The following is an 18,571-nucleotide window of genomic DNA, read 5'->3' as shown; positions in this document are numbered from 1 at the left end:
ACGCGTACACAATCAAGAGATGATTGTACGTGGAGAGGATGACAGCAGGGACCCACCAAGGTCATGGCAGTACGCAAGCAAGTGCCTCCTTATTTCAAGCCAATAAAAAATGGCTCCTCCTAATGGCTTTCTGACATCTGGGTCCCATGCCATTGTCAACGTAGTCAATAAACGAGAGAATTGCACAACGAGCGGCTGACACCAGGGACCCAGCAGCTCGCCCAGTTATTTTTGTTTTGGGTTAATTTGATAAATGCCACTCCAAATCTGGTGTTTCTGAGAAATGCCACTGCAATTTCGAAACTTTTAAAAATGCCATTTCCAGTGGCATTTTTTGAAGTCTGGAGTGGTGTTTTTCAAAGTTTGCAAATTGCAGTGGCGTTTTCGAAAGTTTGCAAAAATTGCAGTGGCATTTTTCAAAGTTTGGAAATTGCAGTGGCATTTTTATGAATCGCCATAATTGGAGTGGCATTTATCTAATTTGTTTTTGAGACGGAAGCAGGGTGTCAACTGGGCTGTGCGGGGCACTCTGGCCTGTCTAGACAGCCTTCTCTTTTATGTTCACCACATACCAGCCCAGTAGTTTTTTTTCTTTCTGAAAATGGCTAGCCCAGTTTTTTTGTGATTTGCCAAGTAAGTCGCTTTGTCAGGCCTGTTGGGCTTCAAATCTTTCAAGACGAGGAGAGCTTCATTCGGCTGGCCGAGAAAATGGCCTATCAGTAATGAGAAATGGGTTGTACATTTTTAAAACACATCAAACCGGAAATTAGTTCAAATTTCTTTTTTCATTTTGAGATTTTAAATTGCATTAATTTTTATGCGTGGACAATTTGTTGGATTTTATATTGATATACATTTATTTTTAAAATCAGTTTGAATGTGACTCGAAATTTCGGGATTAAAAACAGTTCAGACCACACCGACATATGCAAAATTTCGTATAATTTTTAACCATGGCCACAATATGGGCTGTAATGCTAACAAAAAGAATATGGGCTCCAAAAAAACCTTAAGAATTAGCAAATGGGCTGTAAATTATTAGAAATAATGGCAGATGGACTGTATGCTGTTTTCCACAGGTTTGAGGCTTTCCTAAAAAATAGGTTGACGCACAAGCAGTGACTGTTGGATGTCCATCCAACGGCGTCGTGCTTCTTCAATCTCTGCTCTTGCTGCTCCAGCCGCTCAAAAAACCACCGGCGGGACTGCCTGCTGCCTCCTCCCTGCGGCCGGCTGTGCTGCCGCGCAGGCCTCACCGCCCCACCGTACTCCCATCGCTGGCCTAGCCATCCCTCTACTCACCCACACCTGCTGTTATTCTCCGGCGACGGCAGACGAACCAGTAAACCCTCGTACAGTCGTACTCCCCTCCGCGTGGGAAACAACTGTCGAGTCTTCCCTGGCTCCGTGTCGTTCCCTTCCTAGGCCTCACCGTCGTCCACCGCCCTGGTGCTCTCGGCGCGGCCTGGTCAACGTGGTCAACGACCGACATGCATCTGAAGTGGACTGTACGTGGAGAGGCTGACAGCTGGGTCCACGGCCGCACGCAAGGAAATGCCTCCTTATTACGCGCAAAATAATGATTCCTCCACCTGACATCTGGGACCCACCGAAAGGGCCTTTGTATTTCGCGAAAAAACATTACCGCCGCTGACAGCTCGGACCCACCAGCTATATCTTCACACGCAAGGAAGCGCCTCCTTATTACGCACAAAAAAATGAATACCCCCTGCTAGCTGGGGCCCAGTATAGTGGGAGGCTGACTTGTGGGCCTACTAAGTTGACGGGGACGGAGGGCTTTGTCAACTTAGTCAATATGCACGATTCTAGCTCTAGTGACTATACGATATCCATCCAACGGCCGTAGTGCTTCTTCAACCTCTGGTCTTCTTGCTCCAGCCGCCCAAAGCAGCGTCGGTCGTGCCGCATGCTCCTGCCTCCCGTGGCCGGCTGTGCTGCCACGGAGGCCTCACCGCCCCTACTATTCCCACCGCTGGCCAGGCCCTGTGGTGACGGCAACCTCACACCGCAGCCGAACCAGTGAACCCTCGTACTCCTCTCCGCGCGGGCTTCCACTGCCGCGTCTTCCATGGCTCCGCTTCGTCCCCTTCCTAGGCTTCACCGTCGTCCACCGCCCTGGTGCTCTCGGCGCAGCGTGGTCAACATGGTCAAGGAACGACTTCCATCGGAAGAGTACTGTACGTGGAGAGGCTAACAGCTGGGTCCACGGCGGCCGCAAGGAAGTGCCTCCTTATTATGCGCAAAATAATTATTCCTCCACCTGACAGCAGGGACCCACCGGACGGGCAACTGTATTTCGCGAAAAAACGTTTCCCCCTGACTGCTGGGACCTACCAGCTACATCTTCGCACGCAAGGAAGTGCGTCCGAGCAAACAAAATGATTCGCCCCCTGACTGTTGGGACCCACCAGCTACATCTTCGCACGCAAGGAAGTGCCTGACAGTCGGGACCCACCTGGTCGAAGCGTACGTAGCGTTGTCATTCTGGTTGCGAACGTGTACGTACATACTGGTCGATGTAGAGGCGCGCACGTGTCGTAGTAGAGGCGCGCACGTAGCATGTACACGTATGTACATCGGCCAGGGTGCAAGAAAGTAAATACGGCCACATACGTACATACGGGAGGGTCTCGAACGCCTACTCGCGCGTACGTACGGCCAGGGCTCGTGTACATGGCTGGGTCAGAACGGAGAAACTGCATCGTCGTCGTGTTCATGGGGTGTCAACCGGCTGGGTCGGAACGGAATGCGTCGTCGTGTTCATCGGGAGGGCTTGGACGGAGCAGCCGATGGAAACGAGGCCTGGCGTACCGCACAATGGAGGAAATGGCCTTGTGTTCGACCGGCCACGTTCGAAACGGGATCCTATTCATCGGGAGGGGTCTGGCGTACCGCAAAACGGAGGAAACGGACCTCGTACGGTCGAAACGGGGGTCATGTTGATCGGGAGGGGTGTGGCGTACCGCAAAACAGAGGAAACGGACTTGTGTTGGAGGGGTGTGGCGTACCGCAAAACGGGACTCCACGGGATACTGTTCGTCTCCACCATCGACCCCCTCCAGCCTCCACGGGCTACTGTTCATCCACCGTTGACCTCCTCCAGCCTCCACCTGCGACTGTACATCCACGGGCTCCTGTTCATCCAGCCTCCACCGCGCGCTACTCCACCGGCTACTGTTCAACCAGCCCTCTCCACGGGCTCCTATTCAACCACCCCTCCACGGGCTACTGTTCATCCAGCCCTCCATCGTCTACTATTCATCCAGCCTGTTGAGGATATAGACCTTAGAGTCACCCGCCGGGAGGGGCCGGGTTACTCGTACGGTCGTTACCAGTAGCCCGGGGCTAAGTTTGAAGACGATGGGCCGGAGATGGGCTGAGACCCGGATATGGTTTAAAGCCCGTAGTTGTAATCATTGTTATGGTAGAACTTGTAGTGTAAGACAAGTATAGTTGAGAGTCCGAGCCGGACACTCTTATGAGCCGGCCGGGACTCTCAGGGCTGCTGGGCGTCAGCCTCCCTATATAAAGGGACGACCCGACAACGGTTTAGGGGCGAGAACAATCTCATCGAGAGCTGGGATAGCAAGCTTAGTTCCCTGGTGATCGTAACCCTAATCAATACCATCTCAACTGGACGTAGGCTTTTACCTTCACCGTAAGGGGCTGAACCAGTATAAACCCTCGTGTTCCTTGTCCCATTTAACCCCTTCAAGCTTCCTAGTTGCAATGGCTCCACGACTAAGTCCTAGTTCGAGGACATCTGCCGTGACAATTCCACGACAGTTGGCGCCCACCGTGGGGCCAGCGCACGGTGGATTTGAGTTCTTGAAGGGCAGCTTCAAAGGGCTCAAGGGATACGCTGTGGGCCGGATGACCAAGAGTCGTCGCGGCAAGCTCTACATCGACGATGCAGACTGGGGCCCCGACGCCGGCTCAGTTGAGTACGGGTACCGGGTCCCCTTCGGCGGAATTCATGTCTTCATTGGCAAGATTGGCGAGCCAGGCCCTGAGCCGGATCTCTGCGCCGATCTCATTGAAACGGCTCAGCGCGCACGACCCGCCCGGGCCCGGCCTGCCTTAAGGCGCGCTTTTGTGGGATGCATCCATGGAGGGCCCTCTGATCCATCTGGGTCTGGTGATGAGGCGGCCGCCGGCCCTGACGGCGAGTCGGCCACCGATGAGTCAAACTCTTTGTACCAACTTCAAGATGGCAGGCTCATGGGTTGTTCCAATGGCGACAGTATTCCGGACCTTTTTGAGCCGCCAAGTCAGGTTGGAGTTTTTATGGCTGGTGCGCAGCCTGTTCAGAACCCCACTGCCGGATCGGGAAACCCGGTGCCCTCTCCGGCTCAGGTGTTGATGGATCTCACGGACAAGATGACGGCCCTGCTGACCGCCACGGTTGACCCGGCGGATCAAGCCCAGCATGATGCGGAGGTGGCACAGTTGAAATTGGATCTGATAAAAGCTAAAGAGGATCTTGCAGCGGAAGGAATCAGGCTCGCTGCAGAGCGGGCGGCTCTCGATGCCCAGACTCAGCTGATTCAGGCGCAATCCTTCCAACTCACGATGGATCAGAACGCGGCCAATGAGGTCATGAGAAGGAGGCATCAAAAGGCCCAGTCCCGACTCCCGCCGGTTTACGATCCACGCAACCTCTTCAACACGCCAGGTGCAGGGTCTAGTAACCCTCCAAGGGTCATAGCACCCGGGTCTGGACCCCTTATTCAGCCACGAGTGATGGGGCCTCCCCAGGTGCCCCCTGCCCCGCCTCAGTATGTGCCAATACCCCCGGGTCATTATAATAACCCACTGGAGAACATGGTCGCTGCGGCAGCACGGCTGGCGGCTCTCCCCGTTGATGGCGACTCTCCGACGGCCATTGAGACCCGCTGGGTCAGGGAACTCCTTCAGACAGCACTGGCGCAGCAAGAGGCGTACTCCTACAGCCGGGACAGGATCCATTCGACCCCTCGTCCAGGCCAAAGCCCGAGTTACAGCCGGCACATGGTCTCAGCAACCGGCTCAAGTAACGTCCGACGCCATGACCCGCCCCCTGGCCATGGCCCAGCTCATAATGGAGCCTTTTACGCAGCGGACCAAGCGCGGCAAGAGGCGGAGCAAGTGCCTCAATTGACGGCTTACCAGACCCCCCCGGCTTATCCGACGACTTCCGTAGATGTGGGTATCCCTACCAGGACCGGGGGTGTCCCTTGTTTGGTGCCAGCTATCCGAAATGAACGTTTACCTAAGGACTTCAAAGGCCCTAGGAAAGTGCCTAACTACACAGCTGACTTACAACCTGCAGCCTGGATTGAGAGTTATAAGATGGCTATGGAATTGCTAGAGGTCAGTGAGGCGGCCATGGCCAAGTATTTCACCATGATGTTAGATGGAACTGCCCGCACATGGTTGAAAGGGCTACCACCGAATTCCATTGGGTCTTGGGCTGAGCTGAAAGCCCGGTTCATCCAAAACTTCAAGGATACCTGTAGGCAGTCTATGTCAATTGTGGATTTGACTAACTGTAAGCAGCAGGAGGGTGAATCCACGACCCATTGGGTTCGCCGGGTCAAGGAGATCATACATTCATCAGATAAGATGGATGTCAGCTCTGCAGTCTTAATGTTGGAACAAAACTGTCGCTTTGTGCCCCTAAAGATGAAACTCGGGCAACTTAAACGCGACTGCACCGATATGGGTACGCTGATGGCGGCTCTTGTCAAGTACGCCGATTCCGATGGTACCAAGGATCCCCCTTCAGATGATGAAAGGACGGGGAAGGGAAAGAAGAACGGCAATGGCAAGGGTCCTCAGTTTAACCCGGGGAACCAAGGAGGAGGCAAGCGCAAGGCCGATGGCAGCCTAGAGTTTGTAGCCAATGCCAACTCCCAAGGTAACAACCAGCGGCGCAAGGGGAGGCCCCCTCCCCGAGGCGGCGGGTCAGGTCCAACGCTGGAGCAGCTGTTGAATGAACCTTGTCCAAGGCATGGCTCTAGAGAGAAGCCAGCGACTCATCTATGGAAGGATTGCGCGATCATGAAGGCCTTTAAGAATTACAATGGCCCGGGCGGCGGCTCAGGTGCTGGCGGCTTTCATGGCCCGGGCGGCGGCTCAAATTTCGGTCCTCAGAATGGTCAAGGGGGTTTTAATCAATAGGCTGGCCAGGGTCACCAACAGCAGCAGGGGGTTATCAGACCAATCCAATGCAGCTAAGCAGTGGACAGTATCATGTATTTACCACTAGTCTGTGCAAGCGAGATCAGAAGCTTCACAAGAGGGCTGTGAACGCTGTTGGGCCGGCGGTCCCACGCTATTTACGGTGGTCAGAGCAGCCCATAGTGTGGAGTAGGGAGGATCACCCTCCTCGGGTGGATAACCCGGGCCACTTGGCCTTAGTGGTGGCTCCTCAAGTGGGAGGTTATAAGTTCACAAAGGTGCTCATGGATGGAGGCAGCAGCATCAACATCCTCTATTATGAAACTTTTCGTCGTATGGGGTTGGTTGATAAGAACCTCAGCCAGTCCAACACTATCTTTCATGGTGTAGTACCTGGTAAGTCGGCTTATCCAGTTGGCAAGATCGAATTGGAAGTGGCCTTTGGTGATGAGAATAACTACAGGGTGGAGAAATTGACCTTTGAAGTGGTCAAGATAAGAAGTCCATACCATGCTATATTTGGACGGCCGGCTTACGCCAAGTTCATGGCACGGCCGTGTTATGTGTACCTACAGCTCAAGATGCCGGGTCACAATGGGACCATTACGGTTCACGGCAGCCAGAAGGTGGCTCTGGAATGTGAGGAAGGCGACGCGGCTTATGCAGAATCTGTTTGTGCTACAGAGGAGTTGAAGTTTTACAAGGACAATGTTGACCCAACAGATATGACCTCTCTGAAAAAGCCGACTACGGAAAATGAACCGGCGATGAAATTTAAGTCGGCTGACGAGACTAAGCTTGTTGATTTTGTTCCAGGGGATTCATCTCAGCAGTTTAGCATCAGTGCCAATCTGGATCCAAAATAGGAAAGCGCGCTCATCGAGTTCATCCGTGAGAATAGGGACATCTTCGCATGGAAACCCTCTGACATGCCAGGTGTACCTAGAGAACTCGCTGAGCATACTCTCAACGTTGATCCTAAATTTAAGCCGGTCAGACAGTTCCTTCGGCGGTTTAATGAAGAGAGGCGGAAAGCTATTGGTGAAGAAGTAGCCCGGCTCTTGGCAGCCAGGTTTATCGTGGAAGTTTTTCACCCAGAGTGGTTGGCTAACCCGGTGCTTGTACTCAAGAAGAACGGCACCTGGCGGATGTGTGTGGACTACACGGACTTGAACAAGGCGTGTCCGGCTGATCCTTTTGCCCTCCCCCGTATTGATCAAATCATTGATGCTACGGCAGGTTGTGCACGTTTAAGCTTCTTGGATGCTTATTCTGGTTATCATCAGATCAAGATGGCAGTTAAGGACCAGGAGAAGACGACGTTTATCACTCCCTTTGGAGCCTTCTGTTATGTGTCTATGCCCTTTGGACTCAAGTGTGCACAGGCGACTTACCAGCGTTGTGTACAGAACTGTCTTCATAAACAAATTGGGCGCAATGTTCACGCTTATGTGGACGATATTGTGGTTAAATCCATCAAAGAGGAAACCCTGATAGATGATTTAAGGGAAACCTTTGATAATCTTCGGGTTTATAAGATGATGCTTAACCCGGCCAAGTGTGTCTTTGGTGTTCCTGCAGGCAAACTCTTGGGCTTCTTGGTTTCTGACAGAGGCATTGAGGCTAACCCGGAGAAGATCAAGGCCATCACCTCCCTGGCTAAGCCGGCATCTATAAATGACGTTCAGCGCTTGGCGGGTCGCATCGCTGCTTTAAGCCGGTTTATAAGCCGTTTGGGTGAGAAGGCCATGCCCCTATATCAGTTAATGAAGAAAACGGATACCTTTGTCTGGAATGATGCAGCTAATGCCGCCTTTGAGGATTTAAAGAAGCAGCTGGCAGAGCCCCCAGTCCTTGCTGCTCCGGTTGATAAGGAGCCCTTGCTACTGTATGTGGCGGCAAACGCACGAGCTGTCAGTGTGGCTATTGTGGTGGAACGCAAGGAGGAGGGTAAGGAGCATCCGGTTCAGCGGCCGGTTTATTATGTCAGTGAAGTGCTCATTGAGTCCAAGCAGCGGTACCCGCATTGGCAGAAGCTGGTATATGGTGTGTTCATGGCGAGCCGGAAACTTAAGCATTATTTTTAGGGCCATCCCATCACTGTGGTCAGTTCTGCCCCCCTTGGTGATATCATTCAAAACAGAGAGGCCACAGGGAGAATTGCTAAGTGGGCTATAGAACTTGGACCCCATGGTCTCAAATATGTGCCACGCACTGCTGTTAAGTCTCAGGCCTTGGTGGATTTCATCAATGATTGGACAGAGTCACAAGTGCCCGAGCAAAAGCCGGATAACACGTATTGGACTATTCATTTCGATGGGTCCAGGCAGTTGGAGGGCTCGGGGGCTGGCGTTGTATTGGCGTCCCCCAAAGGTGACAAGTTCCATTATGTGCTACAGTTGATGTTTCCTTGCACTAACAACGCAGCTGACTACGAGGCCCTGCTCCATGGTCTTCGGATGGCTAAGGAGATGAGCTTGAGCCGAGTAAGGTGCTTTGGTGACTCAGACTTGGTGGCTCAACAAGTATCAGGCACGTGGGATTCTAAGGATCCTCTCATGGCGGCTTATCGCCGCGAGGTCGACGCCATTGCTGGGCACTTTCAGGGCTACCAAGTGGAGCACATTGATCGCAGGAAGAACGAGGCGGCTGATGCTCTAAGCCGGCTAGGCTCTCAGCGAAAGCCGGTACCGCCTAACACTTTCCTGGACGTCCTGTATAACCCTTTGGTTAAGTTGCCTACAGAGGAAGACTTGGCTGTCCCTGACCCGGAGGCACGGCTAGTGGCGGCTCTTCATGTCATACCAGACTGGACAATGCCATATCTGGCTTATATAACCCGGGGAGAGTTGCCTGAGGATGAAACTTTGGCTAGGCAAATAACCCGGCGGGCTAAGTCAATGATCGTTATCGACGGCGAACTGCATCATCGCAGTGTTTCAGGGGCATTTCAGCGTTGTATCTCCCCTGAGGAAGGTCAAGAGATCTTGCGTGAGATCCATGAAGGGGATTGTGTCCATCATGCCGGCTCAAAATCCCTTGTGGCCAAGGCTTTCCGTCATGGTTTTTATTGGTTGACGGCTCATGCTGATGCAGAGGACTTGGTCAGTAAATGTGATGGTTGCCAAAGGTTCTCACGATGGGCTCACGTGCCGGCTCAGGAGCTGAGGATGATCCCAATTACTTGGCCCTTTGCGGTCTGGGGGCTTGATATGGTTGGGCCTTTTAAAAGGTCCAAGGATACGAAGACCCACCTTTTGGTGGCAGTTGATAAGTTCACAAAGTGGGTAGAAGCGGAGCCCGTTAGCAAGTGCGATGCAGCCACGGCAGTTCAGTTTATGAAAAAGGTGATTTTCCGCTTCGGTTTTCCGCACAGCATCATAACTGACAATGACACCAATCTATCCAAAGGCGCTATGGAAGAGTTTTGTCAACGAGAGCATATCCGACTTGATGTTTCCTCAGTGGCTCATCCCCAATCCAATGGTCAAGCTGAGAGAGCTAACCAGGAGATTCTGAAGGGCATCAAGCCCCGGCTTTTGATCCCTTTGCAACGGACGCCAGGTTGTTGGGTGGAGGAGTTGCCCTCCGTCTTATGGAGCATCAGTACTACTCCTAACAGGTCTACAGGCTTCACGCCTTTCTTCATGGTCTATGGAGCAGAAGCAGTCCTCCCCAGCGACATCCGTCACGACTCACCTCGCGTGGCGGCTTATGTTGAGACGGATAATGAACAGGCGCGTCAAGATGCTCTTGACTTGTTGGATGAACAGCGTGATGTGGCGGCAGCCCGTTCAGCGATTTACCAACAAGACCTGCGCCGTTATCATAGCCGCCGGGTCAAATCCCGGGTCTTTCAGGAAGGTGATCTCATGCTCCGGCTCATCCAGGATCAAACAGATGCACACAAGTTATCCCCACCTTGGGAAGGGCCCTTTGTGGTCAGCAAGAACTTGCACAACGGGTCATATTACCTCATTGACATTCGGGAGCACAAAGATTCACGTAAGTCTGAGGAAGAGACCCGTCGGCCGTGGAACATAGCTCAGCTTCGGCCTTACTACACTTCAGCTACTGGCTCTCGTGGTGTACATATTTGTCGCAGCCATGTATATATTATGATAAGTAATAAAGCCGAACCTCTGTCCTTTTTTCTCCTCCAAATATGCACGTGTTGTTTTTATTACAAGATTACATGATGACTTAAAGGAGGATCCGGCTTATGATCGTATTCGAATCTAGCCGTAACCAGTAAAGTCACTTGGGGGCTTCCTGTTCAAACATGGGTCGTATTCGAACCAAAGAGAACATAGCTGTCGATACCCATTTGATTGGCAAAGAGCCGAGCTCATTGGGAGGTTATCTTTGGTCATATTTGAATCATAGTTTAACCCCTCTGAGAACCGACGAGGATCGTATTCGAATCAGCGTCGTTAAACAAATTTAAAAATCACTTGGGGGCTTCCTGTTCTAACATGGGTCGTATTCGAACCAAAGAGAACATAGCTGTCGATACCCTCTTGATTGGCATCGCCACACCCGCTGGGGGCTATATGATCGTATCCGAATCTTGGCTTAACCCCTTTGGGCCGGGTCTCTGGTCGTATTCGAACCGGAAGCCCCTAAAAGTTCCTCTGCTTTATCACAAGTTTACTCTGATCATGTCAAGGTGTGTACGGCCGGGTCTCACTTTACCGGCTTAACTTTGGTTTACAGTGTTCGTTGAACGCCATGGGTATCATTATGACAGATAAGGCGGAATTAGGATATCAACCTTGTTACCCGAGTTATTTAAACTGGAAGTATGCTTACTGGCCGCTAAGTGTTATTACGGCTATGTCAAGCAGATAATTGAGGACCAGTCTCTTTTTTGATTCATATTCTGGGTTATCTATCCAAGACGCCTGATTCTCCGGGCGGTAAGCTGCCTGGAGACTTGTGATCTGCCTTTTTATGCAGAATACTTAAAGGTACCTCTTTGAGGTTGAGATAAACAAAAGGATGATTATGACCCGGAGAATATTAAGGAGACAACTTCAAAAGACCTTGGCATTCAATATGTGCACGATGGCACGGCAGAGGTAGACTGTTGCACCTACTCTATTACAAAAACTCTTCAAGTCTAAAAGGTGGAACATTGTTTGATAAACCGCCAGCCAAATTATGATGCTTGCTGAGTTGAGGTCCCCGGCTCATTCCTATCTCCTCCTCCGGCTGATCCCAAGACCTTGAAGGTTGATGACTTCCAGTTGATGCCGCTGAGAGCTTCGAATTGGGCTTCTTCATCAATTAACCCGGCCGGGTCAATCTCCGGGGCGAAGGTGTGCTGACGAGCCGGCGGGATCAGGTTGAGGGCTTCATAGCGAGGGGTCGGAATCCTCTGATTCTCCGCGTCATAACCCGGCTGGTACTTGGTCAGATCTGTGTCATTCCCGATAGGGGTGGCCACCGGGCGTACAGCTTTCACGCACGCTCCGAAGTCCTTCTGGTCAAAAGCTGAGCCGTCTTCCTTCAGGCTTGGATAACCCAGGGCGATGTCTGCCGGGTCTAGTTCCGGCAGAAATGCCTTGGCCCGGCTCAGCGCGGCGATTGCGCCGGCTCTCGCGGAGGCCCATCGCAGCTCTTGGATCCGCTGAGGCAGAACGGCGAGCCGGCGCAGGACTTCGGCTAGATGAGTTGGCACCTCGTTGGATAGGGCCACCACAGCTAAGGCACGCTGTGACCCGGTGTAGAGCTGTTCCACCAGGGTGTACACGGCCTTTAACTTGGTGACCACGCTCTGGTTGAGGTTGGCACTCCTGGGACCTATTTAACAGAATCAGATAAGCCGGTGACAAGGATGACTCATGACAAATATAAACTTGATGAAAGCCGGTGAGGCGACTTACCGAAGATAGCGGCCACCATTTGGGAAACCTGGCGCTTTAAGCCGGAGAGCTCGGCGGTCTTCTCAGTGAGAGCCTTCTCCGCCTGTTCCGCCCGGGTCACCAGTGCGGCCTTCTCTTCGACCCAGGCTTTTCTCTCAGCATCGAACTCGGTCTTCAATTTTTCTTGAGTGGCGATGCTGGATACAAACTTGGCGTTTGCCTTCCGGGTCTCCATCTCCTGCATCTTCAGCCGGCTCTTGAGATCCGCAAGGTCCGCCTCTAGTTTCTTGCCAACAGCCTGTATATATTTCCGGGTTATTAACAGTCATTATATACGTCCCAAGTGTTTTCCAAGCAAAGACACTTGGCACTTGGGGGCTAATGCATATTGAATGTATCTATCTACATACTGCCGGCTCAGTTGAGTAAGCCGGAACCTAAGTCTACAACATATTCACGCATAAGTCGTCGACTTGGGGGCTAGCATGGCAAAGGTAACTATGCAGTAAGTAAGAAGACAGCAGAAGGATACCTCAGATTTTTGTTGGATCTGGTTGACCATGGCGACCTCGGCGTCCCGGCTCTTGTGTACTTGGCTGATGTAGCCAGAGACAAGCTCTCCAATGCTCAAGTCGGTGTAGCCGGAGAGGTCTAGGTTCACCCGGTGGGGCTGCAGCAACTCCCCCTTCGCGGAGCATTTGGCCAACACGGTCGGTCTCCCCGGCTCAACGAACTCCGTCCGGGTGATAACCACGTCCGGGTCATCTGCCGGTGGAGCTGAGTCGGAGGCCTCCGGGTTAACCGAAGTTTCGGTCGTTGCCTTGGTAGTCGGGGCAGAGGCCTCAGGTGCCGTGTCCATTGGAGTGGTGGCTTCGGGGGCGGAGGCAGCTGGCGGCTCTTGAGCTGTCACCTCCGGTTCAAGTACGTCCGGCACTCCGGCTGACCTGGTTTTCTTCACTCTTTTGGTGAGCTTTGCCTGGGCACTGAAAAAAGACAGAAGTGTTAGGCACACAAAGAGTAAGTACAGACAAAGATACTGTAAGATGATTGTTGTTACCCGGGCGCAGTCTTGAAGGCCGGCAGATTTGACTGCATGGAGTCACCCGAAGAGGGGGAGGTCTCCTGATAATTGGAGTCAGAAGAGTTGAGTGGCTGACGGATAACACCCGCCAACGGATGAAAAGGGTACAAGTGAGAAAAAACCTCAGTGCGACGCTTCCTTGTTGCGTCGGGTAACCCGGCGGAGAGATCGGTGTCCTTGTTGGTCCGGGTGTGACGCCGGCTTTCGTGAACCTGTCGCTTCAAAAGAAATTAAGGGTCTTGATGAGCTAAAGGATGTGAAAAGCTTACTTTCCGGGTTACCCTTCGGACTTTCAGCTGTGGCAAGGGCTCCGAGTCGGAGGAAAGTGACATTACCTCTTCAACCACCGGGTTACTGGCGCCGGTGTCATCCTGTCAATGAGCAAGTGTTGATAAGGCGGACAGCAACAAATCACAAGTACAGCAAGAGTTTAAAGGCTTAGGGGTTACCTCTGACTCGGAGCTGTCGCTTAGTTGCATCAGCTCCGAAGCAGTAGGTCTGCTTCCTTTTTTACGAGGGGCGGCTTTCTTGGCGGCTTTCTTCGCCTTCCTGGCCTTCTTGGCCGCCTCATGGTCATATTTGACCCACCAGAACTTATCATCAGCCTGAAAAATACAAGGATGAATTTTCAAAACAGTTCAGATGCAGGTTATATGCAGAAGGAGATAAAATATTAAAGTCAGTGGTTTACCGCTGGGGCCGGGTTGGTCTTGCAGAAGGGGGCTAACCCGGTCCTTCCACAGTCTGCCAGACTCTCGTTTAACAGAGCCTTGGTCTCTTCCTCAGCAACATCTTCTGGAAGATCATTGCGACTGTGCCTCTGAGGGTCATCCTTTCGCCCGGTGTACTCACACATTAAGCCGGGGCGGCGGCTCAATGGGATCACCCGCCAAGAGATCCAGACCCAGACCAGGTCGATTCCGTTCAGGCCGTTGCCCAGGAGGGCCTTGATTTTATTGATAGTCGGAAGCAGAGGCTGGCGCTCCGCTGCAGTCAGCTTGTCCGACAGCGGGTGAGTCGGCTCCAGACGTGTTGGGCGAAAGCCGGGCAGAGGGTTCTCGTCAGCCGGGGACGTATCTTGGCAGTAGAACCAAGTCATATTCCAGTCTTGGGGTGGCTCGGCGGCTCTGCATAAGGGAAAAGACAGTCCCTACGCCGCTGGATGGAGATGCCACCTAACTCCAGACTTGGCCCGTTGGCGCACTCATTTTGGCGGTTTAAGTAAAACAGCTCTCTGAAGAGTAGCAGACTAGGCTCTTCTCCAAGATACACTTCGCAAAAGACTTGGAAATTGCAGATGTTGGACACGGAGTTGGGTCCTATATCTTGAGGCCGCAGGTCAAAGAAGTTGAGCACGTCCCTGAAAAACTTTGAGCCGGGCGGTGCGAAGCCCCGGCTCATATGATCTGCGAAGATCACTACCTCCCGTCCCTTGGCTGTGGTCTCTCTTCCGACGGGTCAGGGGCACGGTAGGACATGATTTCCTTCTTAGGCAAATATCCGGACTTAACAAAATTGGTCAGGGTCTCATTGGTGACGTTGGACCTCATCCAGTTGCAAGTGATGGGGGCCTTAGGAGGCATGGTGAAAGTTGGTGGTCTATGACAAAAAGGAAAAGTGTCCGGGTTAATTATAAACCGGAGATTTACAGTTCCAAACTATGGTGGCGGTTTATGAAGGGGACTAATGGTATATACTCAAATATGGTGGTTTTCTTTAAGTCGGAGGATTCTACGAAGCATGGTTTTCTTTAAATCGGAGGATTCGGCAGCGTGTGGTTTCTTTAACCCGGAATCGTAAGCCGCCAAGATTCAATAGCTGCAGTTTTTACGAAGTGTGGTAAAACAGGTTTCACATCTTGCAGTAACTTTTTTGGATCAAAATGGTCGGGTGAAATGAAAATTTTCTAGACCTAGAAACAGACGAGCGGATGTTCTTGAGCTCGAACGAATCATCTATACAGTGGAAAGAGATTTACTGGCACTTGAAATGAGGCCTAAACAACTACCGCACTGGTTTTATACAAGGCTAAAGACCAAACAAGTGCAGTGACTATGAGAACTACCGAGGCTTGTGGCAATGGCGATGAATGCGAAGAACACAGACGAACCCTACGGTAGATCTATCTGACAGGGCAGAAGAGACTCACCGGAGTTGGAGAAGAGCGGAAGTCGCCGCCGTTTATCTGGTCTGAGTCAGGGTGATGCAGCGGCCGAGTTGATGAAGACCAGGGGCGCGACGGCGGCGGCAGTGGCAGAGCTCGGGCAGAGGAGTGATGGCGCGAGGAGGAAGAAGAGAGCGTGAGAAGAGCCGGTCGGGCCGGCCTATTTATAAGGCAAGGTCATAAGTGGGCGCGAGATTCAAGGAGACCACGGCGTGGTTATCTCCCCCCCATGACGCCTCGATTTTCGGAATGACAGTAAAAGCAAAGATCCGTTGCGGATTTGGCGGAGTAAAAAACGGACTTAATGGAGGATGACGTCATGGCGGATTATCCGGAGCACAGAGGATGACGTCACTCCGGGTTATGGCCTTCACATGAATGGTAAGCCGGAGATTTTTACTGTCAGAAGAGTTGAAGATTGACGTGAGCCGGCTCAAATCAATCTGGGGCCTAATGTTGAGGATATAGACCTTAGAGTCACCCGCCAGGAGGGGCCGGGTTACTCGTACGGTCGTTACCAGAAGCCCGGGGCTAAGTTTGAAGACGATGGGCCGGAGATGGGCTGAGACCCGGATATGGTTTAAAGCCTGTAGTTGTAATCATTGTTATGGTAGAACTTGTAGTGTAAGACAAGTATAGTTGAGAGTCCGAGCTGGACACTCTTATGAGCCTGCCGGGACTCTCAGGGCTGCTGGGCGTCAGCCTCCCTATATAAAGGGACGACCCGGCAGCGGTTTAGGGGCGAGAACAATCTCATCGAGAGCTGGGATAGCAAGCTTAGTTCCCTCGTGATCGTAACCCTAATCAATACCATCTCAACTGGACATAGGCTTTTACCTTCACTGTAAGGGGCCGAACCAGTATAAACCCTCGTGTTCCTTGTCCCATTTAACCCCTTCAAGCTTCCTAGTTGCAATGGCTCCACGATTAAGTCCTAGTTCAAGGACATCTGCCGTGACAATTCCACGACACAGCCCTCCACGGTGTGGTCCCGTTCATCCAGCCCTCCACAGGGAGATGTTCATCCAGCCCCAACCGGCTGGATCGATCGGGGTCCTATTCATCCAGAGGCAACACCACGGGGTCCTGTTCATCCACGCCCACCGGGAACTGTTCATCCAAACCCCCCAGCAACGCTCACTGTTCATCCAGAGGTAGCATCGATCGGCTTCAGTTGGCAGTAGTAGCGAAGGAATCGCTCGATCGGGTTCAGTTAACAGCCATCGATCGATCGCTCGGGTCCAGTAACGCATAGCCTGCAGTGCAATCGCTCGGATTCAGTTAGAGCAGAACACCTCGCTCGGGTTCAGTTAGAGCCCAACGCCTTGCACCAACGCGCGTGCATGTACGAGAGAAACGCGCGTCGCTCGGCCCCGACCACCCACCGTAACTAGGAACACCCCGATATTTTCCTCGCCCTCGCTTCTACCACGGTTTTTCCGTCATGGACGGCCCAAAGAATGTCATGCAGCTGCGTCTCCGGCCCGCCCAGGATGAAAAGCCCATTTTTTGTCATAGAAGTAGGAGCCCACCACATCTATGATGATACCGGGTTTTGTCACAATTATCGTCATAGAAGTGTCATAAGTATGATAGGAAAAAAATTCGTTCGGCCCAAAATGTCACGGATGTGTCTTTTTTTTGTAGTGCAGGCTGCGGTCAAAAGCCGTCTCGCCTCCCGGTGAGCCTGCGTGGCGGACTTCTGCCATTCCTACCATCATTTCACGCAACTACTTGCACGCCTCCCCGTCAATACGCACACCTGCACGCACGCCTCCCGGTATGCCTGCGCGGCAGACTGCTCGCATGCGTCCTGTCATCTCACGCCTGCTCGCACGACACACGGGGCGTGTGGCAGCACATATATTTTTGGTTTATTTTCTTCCGCTTTACTGCTTAACTGAACTATTTGCGTTGAAGAGATGCACAAATCCTGCATTGAACAGCTCGCACGCTTCCTGATGAACCTACGCACTGGATGAGTTTTGGATTTACTAGAATTTAAAAACCAGGTATCTCAACATTTTGCCGGCAATCAACAGTGCCCTGGTGTTTGAAATTCATTTCCATTTCTTGCATGGGACCTAAGCATGCACCCAAGGACACATATTTGATTTTTCAACCAATTTATATGCACTGCAGCATGTGCATGTATTTCAAATTTGAATTATGCACATAAAATGCCTAGAAAACCCAGTTAATATATAAAAATGCCCAAACGAGCCCCGGAAAATTCCAAAACTTAACACAACAATCCTGTTGTTCTATGTTGACACTAGAATTTTTTGAAAGCAATAAGAGGCAACGAATATTGTTTCGTCCCCAAAGGTGGCACATTCCCTATCGAAACCACCAGGCTTGTTGTGAGAAGCTCTGGTTTGTGAGAAGATTATACCCAAACCTGCCCCAAATGGGACAAAATTTTTACCACAACATGTTGATGCCGCTCCATGATACCATCACTAGTAAAGCAAGCTCCCAAACAAACGGTTTAAAACCCCTTTCCGCGATGGCATTTGGAACCGTCTCCAAGTGAGTGTGGGCGATAGGGGGGGTCCTTCCCACACGACCCAGAAACTGTCGGGGATATGTCCTCCTGGCACACACGTTCGGCAAAATGAGGTCGTGTGCGACCGGCGAGCGCTCAATTACAGAAATACGTACAGTAGAGTTAAAAAAATACAATTATACGGCCAAATTGTTTCCAGTCGCAAGTACATCCCACACAGTCTGTCCCCGCTAAATGTTTCTGTCCGTATGTACATCCCACACAGTCGCTCGAAGGAAAACATTTCTGTTCACAGGTACATCACACACAAATTTTCCCGTTAAATCGCTTGCATTATTGAATATATCACACACGGTCCATGGAACAAAACTTTGTGGCAAAGGCTATCCATCACACACAGTTTTCATGTGGTAAACGTTTACCGAAGGTGGCCTAACGCAAACAGTTTTCAAGAGAAAGTCGTGTGTGATTGTTCGTTGATTCAACAGGTTTTATTCCTAGAAACTGTGTGCGTTGCCTGCGGTCATCGCCCACGGTATTTTTTCAACAACCGTTTGTAATAGCAAAACCCAGTTAGCAGGCTAATTCGCCACTAGTAGGATAATTATCCGATTATTCATAATCCATTTATTAATCTAATTGACAGTTCATATTAAGCACACAATATATTTCATTTTCATAATTGAAATACATCAGAGTACAACATCATATAGCTTCAGGACTCAGCTACCCCATTACAGAACTACACCAGGACCAAGTTTCATATG

General features: G+C 51.6%; 1 long non-coding RNA gene across 1 annotated transcript; it reads right to left on the bottom strand.

The window, feature by feature from the left end:
• Positions 1–13,107: 13,107 nt before the first annotated feature.
• On the bottom strand, positions 13,108–13,661 carry LOC141022348 (uncharacterized). The gene is made up of 4 exons (XR_012183635.1): positions 13,581–13,661; positions 13,467–13,502; positions 13,254–13,343; positions 13,108–13,172 (listed from the first exon to the last, which is right to left on the bottom strand). It is a non-coding gene; the product is annotated as an uncharacterized lncRNA (long non-coding RNA).
• Between the last annotated feature and the right edge of the window lie 4,910 nt (positions 13,662–18,571).

This window comes from Aegilops tauschii, chromosome 5, assembly GCF_002575655.3.
Source record: "Aegilops tauschii subsp. strangulata cultivar AL8/78 chromosome 5, Aet v6.0, whole genome shotgun sequence".
Taxonomy (NCBI): Eukaryota; Viridiplantae; Streptophyta; class Magnoliopsida; order Poales; family Poaceae; genus Aegilops; species Aegilops tauschii.
Note: the sequence above shows the minus strand (reverse complement) of the source record. Positions and strands in the feature narration are given on the sequence as shown.